Genomic DNA, 11,519 nt, shown 5'->3' on the forward strand with positions numbered 1-11,519 from the left:
CAAACGATGAGACGAAGATGTTTGTGACTACTTTTAACCTTACCTATCAGAGATAAATCTCAAGCAAATATTAGCAAAGATAATACTCAATCACGATAGTAAAACTAAGATCAGAACACGCAACTACAGAGAAAATAGTTGGGTCTGGCTTCACAATCCCAATAAAGTCTTCAAGTCGTTAACCTATAGGGTTTCGTGAAAAACCTAAGGTTAAAGCAGAATCGACTCTAGTCGCAACTAGTATCACACATGAGGTGTGGGGATTAAGTTTCCCAGTTTCTAGAGTTCTCCTTTATATAGTTTTCAAATCAGGGTTTGCAATCAATGTTACCTTGATATTAACTGTTAGATGAAATCCTGATTAGATTTCAAGCTAATATCTTTCAATCGTCAGATCAAACTTAGCTTGTCATACACAAATGAAATGTACCCTCATTTAGGTTTATGTAACTGTACCTAAACGTGTACACCATGTTGGCTCAACAGTAGTTAACCGAGGTTAGATATATGAACACTCTCATATCAACCTTATTCATCTTAACCACAACTAGTTCAAATGACTCAAATGAAACTAGTTAAAGAGTTTTTCAATTGTTATATTCTCATAGAAGTATACAAGAACATAATTGAAGCAAAATCGATTTGATTCACTTGAATCAATTTATGAACATTATAGTCATTGTTTGCAAAGAATGCATTCCTTATTATATAAATGTATGTGTTCATATCACAACCGATTTTAGAACTTTAACCACTCAAGTATGCAAATGGGTACGCATACTTGAATTGCCGGACCAAGTTTGGTTTTCGCCAGTATGTGAACGGGTATGCATACCTCCAAACCCAGTAGAATTTTCTGGACATGAACCTTACGCTAGTATGCGTACGGGTACGCGTACTTAGGTTCCCAGACTTCTCAAACCAACAGGTACACATACGGGTATGCATACTATGGTTCCCGGACATGGATCACATATATGCAAGAGTGCATAATATGTTTATAATCCAATGTTGGTTAAGTGTTCTAAACTTTATTTCAATTATTGAAACTTTTTTTGAGGATGACAATAGCCGTTTTCACACACTATTAGCATCAAAGCAATTTTCAAGTTATTGAAATAATCATAACGAAACATTCCAAGTCTACACCAAATGATTGTATCACACAAACTATGTAAGATGTTACTCGGCGATTTTCACATGATCATCTTTTGACTTTCGTCAAGAATATAAGATGAACTTGGTTGAAGCGAAATCTTACCAACATATATTTCGAGAAATATGTAAGCGAGTTAAACTCAGCTCGAAATCTCAAATGTGCATAATCGAAAACTACAGCGATACGAATTTTGTCTCAATGTAGGAGATAAAGTATAAACAGACTTTATAAGTAATAGATGAGTTTTAGTCTCCACATACCTTTTGTTGATGAAGTACCACAAGCTCTCCTTAGTAGTTCTTCGTCTTCAATTAATGAACGCCGTGAAGTCTAATGCTCAACTACACAATCTATCCTAGTCCGAGACATCACTATAAGTAGACTAGAAATCAAGACTTATAATTTTGATCACTAACATTGACAAACAAGCTTGAGATAGCAACGCTTGCGAGTTCGACCGAGAAATGCTCTAACAATCTCCCCCTTTGTCAATTTTAGTGACAAAACTATAAAAACATATGGATTACAAAATAAATAAACTTTGTAGCTTCTCATCCAAATTATTGATCTCCTTGGTTCTTCACCATTACTCGAAATCTTCGTCACTTCCAAGTACTCTAATGATTCTAAATGTGTTCAACTCAGCATCATAGTTGTTGAAGATCCGTAGCTATAACAATGACAAAATAGTTGTTCTCAATCATTGTTATACAGTGTAATAGTATCATTACAGAACATCAAAGTTCAATTGTATCACAACTTTGACAACAATACTATGGTGATATGTATCACTCCCCCTTAGTCAATACTTCATCTCACAATGAAAACCACTTCCCCCATGTATTTGTAGTGTGAACTACACATTAATTCTCCCCCTTTTTGTCAATATAAATTGGCAAAGGTACGAAAACTAGTGGGATCTTCATGAAATTTTCATAGATATACTTCATGACCAAAAGAGAATAACATACCAACTTGTTTCGATGATTTCACATAGTCGAAACTTAGTGTATTCATCAAGGAGTTTATAAAGATACAAGATAACCCCTACAATATTCCACAGCTGCACTCCCCACAAAGATTTGGAAATTAAGCACAAGTTCAATTAAGAACTCTCCCCCATAAAATGTCATTCCCGAAAGAACAACAAGAGCGACCTTACTTTTACAAGAAAAGAAGGATTTTTTGGACATTAACAAATCACATGAAATATGAATTTGTATCCAAAAATCTTAATTGAATTAACCACAAGGAAAATGATCAATTCAATTGGTCATGCTCAACATAAGAGAACTTACTGAGCAACACAGTACATACACAAAGATGTGGATCAGGGAAAAACCAATATTACGGAATAATCAAAGATTTTTCATCACTATTTGCATAATGACATATAATAGACTTAATCTTTGTAAACAAAAGCTCATCCGTTCTTCCATCAATATTTGCATAATGACATAAAAGGCTTAACTTTTGTAGTCAAAAGTTCATTCTATCTTTTATCAATACTTTCATATCAACATATAATAGAGTTAACTTTTGAACATATATATATCTGTACTTCTTATGGATTTTACACATTTAGCAATTTAATTGAAAGATAAAATCATTCAAAGATAAAACACCATAAAAGTTATCACAACTATTAAAATAATAGTCTTAATAAGATCAACATAAGAAGTTCAACAGACAAAGCAAGTAACAGTATTGCTAGAACAGAGATCAATCACGCATCTTATAATAATCCCTAGCAATTTCACAAAACTTCTCGATTAGATCTGGATGTTCTGCTCCAGCATAATCCAACTTTTCTCTCATGTACTCAACTTCATCTTGAAGATGGACAGGTTCGGAGTTTGAAATTGCAGAAGTACTTGTTGGGGCTCTGGTTGAAGATTGCTTCATCTTTTCGATGCTTGCCTTACTCGGAACTTTTGTACCTCCAAGATCAGATCCAAAAGGAGTGATGCCAAAGTGACTGCAAATCCTTGAAATGAGGCAAGGAAATCCTGGAGTTTTTCTTGAAGTTTGTTTCACACTTATCATCTGATTAACAATAAGTTCACATAAATCAATGTCTTTCCCTTCAACAATATAACAGACCAACTCAGCAAGAGACCTGGTCCATAGCATGTTGTCAATAGTGTTTTGCATCATGTTGGCCACAATTAGTTTCCCAACAACTTTGCGAAATAACTCAGCACCATGAACATCAATCTAGCGATCTCTCCGACAGACATCTCTATTAAGGAGACGATTTGACAGCACTTGTGAAGTCAATCTTTCAATCCCAGGAGGAGGAAATGGAACACTGCCAACATGAGTTATATTCAACAGGTAAGCAATAACATGACGATCCATAGTGAAAATAATACCTCATACAATAGTCTTGAACATGCAATTGGTTGGGTCTGGATCATGAATGTTTGCATAAAACTGTGCAGTCATATCAATACGGGCAGTTCTTAAAGGTTTGTAAATGATACCCCAGGAGTGATACAACGTACACGAGCTTCTCCTGAATTCAATGGTTAAAACCAAACACAAAAATGGTAATGAAATGAGATGGAGGAGGAGAAGGAGGGTACATGAACAGTTGGTTTTTCTTCTTCGTACACGAACAGAAGAGATGAAGGAGAGGGAGAAGAAAACGAAGAGATTCTCCTTCTTTTATTGTGTCAAACGGTGGACTTGAGCTGGTTCGAATACGTTCTGGAACAAGATTTGAGCACGTATGGGAACCGAGTCCAAGGTGTGTGAACCGTTCGTGTGCGAGTTAGGACTTGTTTGGTTATGCAACTAAACAAAGTGTTTGGAGTATCAACTCAACAAATGTTTCCTTGAATAATTTTTGTATGACACAAAATCTAGCACACCATGACACCAAGAGAGAGTTTCTTTCCATCAACTCTTACATCTTGAAGTGTTGAGAAACACCCAAGGAACTATTTTTATAAGTCTATCAAAGAACTTTAAGAGAACCCAACAAGATTTGTGTTTCTGATTTCTCGTTTCCCAACTTATAAAAAATAGTTTCTGCAGATAGCTTTTAGTACTTCGAAGGGAAACTCTTTTGATAAAAAAAGACGTCTTAGCTTCTTCATGAAAGAAGACAATACTACTATCTTGATACGAAGTATCAGGAATTGAGCAAAGAGTCAATTCATGCATTGAAGTGATATACTCATATGACTGAGACATAAACTCTTCTTGTAATTCGTTTAGTTTGTTACAACTAATTGAATTACACCGAGGAGGAGCATTGCTCTCACTGATTAGTAAATCAATGTTGACTTCAACATGAATATTTTTCATCATAACTTGATTCAACTTATTAAGAGATTCTTGCTCTTTTTGGAGATATAACTCAACATCAAGAGACAGGCTCTTAAGCCCTGAAAACACTTCTAGGGATTTCAAACCTGGTGGAGGTTTAGGTAGAATTTCTTCTACGGATTTTACTAAATCAGTCATGGAAGAGAATTCTGAAATCCGTGGATCTGGTGGTGCATTTATTGAGATAGCACTACTGTCCATATTCAGATCGCTACAAACATAAATTTATGAGGTCTTAAACATGTTTGCCTGCTCTGATACCAATTGAAAAAGCGGGGGTCTAACAACCACACCCAATATTTCGTTTGAAAATATGAATAGACAAACTCCAGTATACTTTCAAGAGAATCAACTAGACAGTCATACTCAATCTAGAAAAAAGTATATCAAAGAGTTTTATATCTCTGTTTCTCAATTCAATCCGCAATCAGCAAATAGGAATTTGCGAGCCTGATTGAATATAAGAGAAATAAGTTGAACGGTACCAAAGACCATGTTGATGGTGGATTTTAGTTCAGGGCTAAAATTATAAAACCAAATTTAATGCGTCGACATCCTACAAAGGGTAAAGCCGTTTGATAATGCGCTGACATCCTGCAAAGGGTAAATACGTTTGATAAGTGATGAGTACTTCTTCACTTTATTTATTCGAAGCAGTTCAATAAATACACAAAATTCACCCAGAATGGTGCATGCAACAACAATCCCAAATATTCTGTGAATTTTAGCATTATTAATTAATGCATGATTTGCCTAGTATTTCCTGTGATGTTCCTAGACGAACTCTCATTATTAGCATGGCATGAAGACTGAGTGTTCACTCTCAGCAGAGTAACATGAATCTACAAGTGCCAATTTTGGGACATACACGGAATACCCGTACATGCTGCATCACTCTCTGACAAAGAGAATTTCGAATCTAAGCGAAACAGCTCGATCGAATGTATTTAATTTCCTTAAAGGAAATCTGGATTGTTCGTATCAGTCTCAGAAACAATCACGGCCGCGCAAGTTGGCCACATGATTTAACCAGCCTAGCCAAACCCTAGCAGGAGCAGGCGTTCACCGTGATGACCGCCGACGGGTCAACTTATGCCCCAGCCGGTCGAACACCACGCCATACTTACCAGCGCACCAAAACGCCAGTGGTGGACCCGGGAAAGCGTGTAAAATTGAAGCGAAATAAAACGCGGGCCTACAGTAATACCGCAAGTGCACGGTCATCAGTTGTAGCTCGTGCAAGTACGGGTCGATCCACAGAGACTGGGTGTGTTTTGTAGTGTTTAGCTATTTTGGACTCTAAATGACTATTGTCGGGCTTTGAATACCCTTTGAGTAAATTGGGCCTAATGGGTTTGTTTTTAACAATGAAATGAACTGAGCTTGGGCTCAGTTGGTCTTGAAGTGCACTAGGCTTTGGGCCTTTGAATGATGAACTGTGAACTTGGGCTTTGGTCTCTGAATTAGGCTTTTGATTAAGCCTGAATTGGATTGGGCCTTTAATTGAGTTCAGGATTTTGGATTAAGCCCACAGTTGACTGAATTGGGCTTTGAGCCTTAATGAACTGGGCTTTGAGCCTTAATGAACTGGGCTTTAACTTTTGGTTCAAACCTGGGCTTCAACTTTTGGTTCAAACCTGGGCTTGGTCTTGAACTGAGAACTGAGGTCTTTAGCTGAGCCAAGCTCAGTTGCAGCAGCAGCAGTGGTGGAAGGAAAGTAGCAGCAACAGCACAAGCAGTGGAAGGAAAGCAGCAGCAGAAGGGTTGCAAGGCAAGGAGAAAACAGCAGCAGGGGGAGACAAGGCAGCAGAACAAGGCAAGGAAGAAAACAGAGATGGCAGTGAAGCAAAGACAATGGAGAAAATTTACAATGGAAGCAACACAGGGCAAAAGCAACAGCACAAAAACATTAGGAGAAGGTGACAGAACACTGCAACTACAAGCAGAGAACAAAGGAAGTAAACCAGGGCCTAAGCCAAGGGCAGGGGAGATGGTGAAGCTAACAGTGATGACAATGCAAGGCCAAGGCAGTGGCTCTAGGCATACTACTAGAGTGGGAAGAGAACCAGCTTGCTCACAGTCACTAGTGAGCACTAGTTTCTCCCCACTGCTCAATCAACACAATGCTCTAAAGTCTTTAGCCTAACATTCACACAAAACAGTAAACATGAGTGATGAAAGAACACTAGGATGTTGAATCCACCATTAACCTAAGGGATATTCTACTCACAGCTAAAATAGTTACCAAAGTACTAATTGTCTGATTAAAGTACAACTAGTCTAAGGGCTTAACAACATTGGACAAGAGCTGCACATGATGAAGACTATCTTATTGATTCATGGTTTCATCTAGTCCTAGCATTTGAGGTTTAGAACATACATAACAAGAACATTACAGAACATGATACAAACATTACAGAAACATAATATAACAGGAATATGGGAGTGACAGCAAAGAACAAACATAACACAACAGTGGAGTTCATAACAGGAACAACACATAACAACATCACAGTGACATAAAATGGAGAAAATCAAAACATTAAAATGGATAAACAGTGAACAGCAAAATGAACATTTAACAGAACTAAGTTCTGGACACTGGCTAGTCCAGCATGAGCCAATTTTACACCCACAGTCCCCTATTTATACATACAATGGAAATCCCAAAAAATCAGTGAAGTTATGGTTTCACCAAAAAGTGAAATTGACTCACCTAACCTACTGATAACAGCCCTAATACGTCGACCCATGCCTCTAATTATACATTCAATCACTTTCCCCCCAAAATCCCCAATTTATGAAATTAGGGTTTGATAAAAAATGAAATCAATTCATACCTAATCTCTGAAAACTGCTACTGACTTCAACCCATGCTTCTCCTTAGTCTCCTGCTCCTTCCCATGCCTTCAATTTCTCTTTCTAGCTTCACTAATTCGTCAACCATTCACCTAGGGTTTCGGCAGGGGAGAAATTGACGAATTAAGGGGCTATAAAGATGGGTAATAGTTGTAGGAAGGTAGGGGTGATGATGGTGGAGGTGTGGTGGTGGTAGAGGAGTTGGTGATGGAGTCAGAGCAGGTGGAGAAGGTGGTGGTGGTGATGGTGGTGCGGCAGGGTATGGTGGTTGCAGAGGGTGAGGGAGAAAGAGAAGAAGTCGATGGAAAATGGATTGGGGTGCGTTTGTTTTGGGTATAGGGTATTTGGTACTCGGGTGTTGAGCGGCTTCATCAAATTTTGATGTTTTGTGACTCTGAGCTGCGGGATGCGATGATGGTTGGTAGATCTAACGGTGAGATAAGAGATGAATCGATGCAACCGTTGGATTTTGAAACACAACGAAGTCAACGGTTTTAGATGATGTTAGGTACTGTAGTGTTAAGCGGAAGTATCGAGATTTGATGCGCATGCAAAGGATCGACCGTAGGATCTAAATGTGATCTAATCTGAAGGCTTGGAATTTAAGCGCTGTGGTGTTTGGCAGAGACTTCAGACTTTGATGCTCTATGAATGAGCGACCGTAGGATGATGAGTTGGATCCAATCTAACGGTTGAGAATGGAGGCGGGTATGGATATAGAAAATGGGTTTGGGTAAGGGTTTTGGGCTTTGGGTATGCCAAGCCCATATCTTCTTCAAGAACAATTCTTCCTTCTTGAGCCCATTCCTAGCTTTTTGGACTTGCGCTCCATTCTTTGCGGCTTCCTTGCGTAATTTCTTCCGGCTTTTCACTACTTTTCTGCTCTTTTTGCTCCGCAAGTCATCCGAACTTTATTTATTACCTAAAAATGCAAAATTAAGTAAGAAAAATATTTATTCTTGAAAACAATGAAAATACAGAATATGGGATAAAATGTAGAATTAATGCACAAAAGATGAGTTAAATGCCAACAAAAAGGGATAAATATATACAATATTTGGCACTCATCAGCCAGCCCTAGAATAAGGTGGCCGCGCTGCTGTGGAAGAAAGCTCGATCGAGCATAGACTGTCCAAAACAGTCTTAAAACAATCACGACCGTCCAACTTCGCCAGCCTAGTTGGACGGATTAGATCATCCCATGAATGATCAGAGAAGCGCTAACGCACACGTTAAAGGGCCCACTTCTCCCTCACCCGATCGGTTTTCTCACGGCAAGGCCGTGGAGCAATGAAACGATTGCTCAAACCACGGCAGGCGTGATGCTTCTAAGGGTCGTGAAAATTCCACTAATGTCTTAATCGATCACAACCATCCAACTTAGCCAGCATGTTTGGATGGCTTAGATCATACCTAGGACCATCAGGGAGGTGCACATATGTTCACCATCAGCCCAACGTGGGCCCCGCACGATCGGTCTCTCCAAAGGAGAAGCATAACTCTCCAAACCCTTTGGCCAAAGTCACGTATACGTGACTGTTTCAAAACCCTAATTAGGGTTTGCGGCGTTGCATATCTTTCGTAGTTCGATCACGACCATCCATCTTCGCCAGCCTGGATGAAGGGTGTAGATATAGACTTAATAGGTACCAAGAGTGTCAACGTCACCACTGTGGGCCCACCTTTGCATGTAGCCGGTCGGCCTAGGAAAACTAGGACTCGGCACCTCGAAATGCGCGTCCCAAAGTGGCATGTCACGCAGCCTTTAATCCTTTGCAGCAATGGATTTCTGTCGCAAATCGATCATGACCACTCATCTTTGCCAGTTAAATTGAGTGGCCTAGATCAAGACTTCACGGGACGGAAAGGTATAGGCGTGCACAACAACGATCCATCTCCACGCATGACCGGTCGGTCCCACCAAAATCGACTCCCATGTGTGGATTCGGTCAAGCCAAAGAGGGATGCTTGCGCACCTCCTAAAAATCTAAAATTCCATCAACGGTCGCGAATATATACCGTAAACCATCTCGTCCGTCCAACTTTTCCAGCTTGGCTGGATAGCCTAGGTTAAAGACTAGACAACCAATGAAGCATCTCGATGATCACTGTCCGCCACTCTGCCACAGGGAGTGATCGACCGGGGGATGGCTCACCCGTGTGGCCTCCAAACGATCACTCGAAGATGGTTGGACGTGATGCTGTTTTAAGACGCTTAATCCGCGACTTATGCGGTTAAGCTTTAAAACAATGATGCTTCATACATATTGATTGTTTTCGATGCATCACATGCATCGAGCATACACGATATTTCATAAATATCGATTCCTTAAATAACTTAGTTATTTAACTTAATAGCACCGTATGCTATTTCCTGCAGTGGATCCCACGATCCGCTCATTCGAGACATCAAGCATGTCACAAACTGGGGGATACTTGCTAGGGTATTGGTCTGGCGGTTTACAGCGTGCAGCGTGCAACGCGCCACTCCTACACGACCCCACTACTCCATCACTTCACCTCCTCCACTTCCTACGAGATGAGGGTTGCGCTCAATGACTTGTATAAATAGGTCCTTCACCTATTTACAAATAACACAAAAAAAAACAAGTGTTGTCACGGTATCCAGAAAACACCCAGGACTGATAGCTTACATTGTGCAAGCCAGTTCATCATTCTGATACAAGTCATAAAAAGCCAACACCTTCACAATCTCAACACCTTCTTCGCTTCCCTCCCTAAGATCAACCCCATCTCCTTCACTTTGTGACCGAAGCAAGTCTGGAACGGCCATTTCTTGGTTTAGGCCAGAATTGTATAGATTGATCTCTCGAATCAAAATCACTTCCGTGCAGTGCATTTTTTTAGGGTTTAGATTCGTTTCTCATCCACACACACCCAAATTTACCAAAACCAGTAGAAACAGTTTTCACCCATAAATAATTGGCGACTACAGTGGGAGATTAATCTCTCGGTTGTGAAGTAAATTTTTTCAATACCCAATCCCATTTGGATGATTTAGAATTGGTTGGTCTTAGGACTCCCCCAATAATTTCAAATCCCGGTCGAAGCTCATCCAATGAAGATACCCCTCTTCCCAACAGTGTATCTGATGGTGTAACCGGAAGAATCCCAACCTTTATCGAGTTAGCACGGGTGCAGGAGATTCACACGAAGAACATGGACCTGATCAAAGAAACAATAAACGGCATACTCGATCTCCTCGTCAAGATGACATCAGATATGAGCGGTTTTCCTGTCACGGAGATTTATACACTGGGGAGTGATCCTCGCAACGATCCTGCTCAAGTCAATAGTTTCACTATGAACCAGAGGTAGGTGGATCAGGAAGCGGCTTCTCTAGTGGAAAGTTTATGCGAGCTTTTACACCTCTCGAAGAATCAGCGGGCGGAGACGTTTGCTGCAATCAACCAGATAGCCCTGGATGTGCATTTGACTCCTTTGCGTCCAGAAGCCTCAAAAACACCAGAGATGTCTGTGAATAATGTCACATTTACAGAAGAAGACATGATGGCGGAAGAAGGTCACAACCGGGACCTACAAGTTACTGCGGGCATCAAGGATTCAAAGTTCAAGAGGGCCCTCATCGACACGGGGGCGTCTTCGAATGTGATTACTCTCAAGACACTCAGGACGGCCAAGGTTCTCCCAAGCAAGATCGTGCGACAGCCTACCACGATGACAGACTTTGAAGGAAACCAAACCAACACATACGGGTATGTTAATATGAATTTATCTGTGGGGACCGTCCAATCAAAGGTGAAATTCTAAGTCATAGAAAAGGAGTCGGACTACCATATGATACTTGGGATACCATGGCTTCATGACAATAGGATCGTCCCCTCGACTATCACCAATACTCGAAGACTATGTTGAATAAAGAAGTTGTTCGTATTCCTGCATCATTGTCTCCTTACGCACCAATATGTGGAGTGGAATTGTTTGAACTAAGAGAAGCTCTGCGGGAAGAATCAGACAGAGTTCATTGCACCCCACTCCCACGTGGGCGTCAATCCAGGAAGAGGACCGACTTCAATCATTGAAGGCTAAGTCCCACGATGCATCTTTGCTGACAAGACGTACAAATTCTTCTTCATCATGTGAAGCCACAACCCACACTCACACTAAGAGGGAGCGAACTTTT

Source organism: Papaver somniferum, chromosome 1, assembly GCF_003573695.1.
Source record: "Papaver somniferum cultivar HN1 chromosome 1, ASM357369v1, whole genome shotgun sequence".
In the NCBI taxonomy this organism is placed as follows: domain Eukaryota; kingdom Viridiplantae; phylum Streptophyta; class Magnoliopsida; order Ranunculales; family Papaveraceae; genus Papaver; species Papaver somniferum.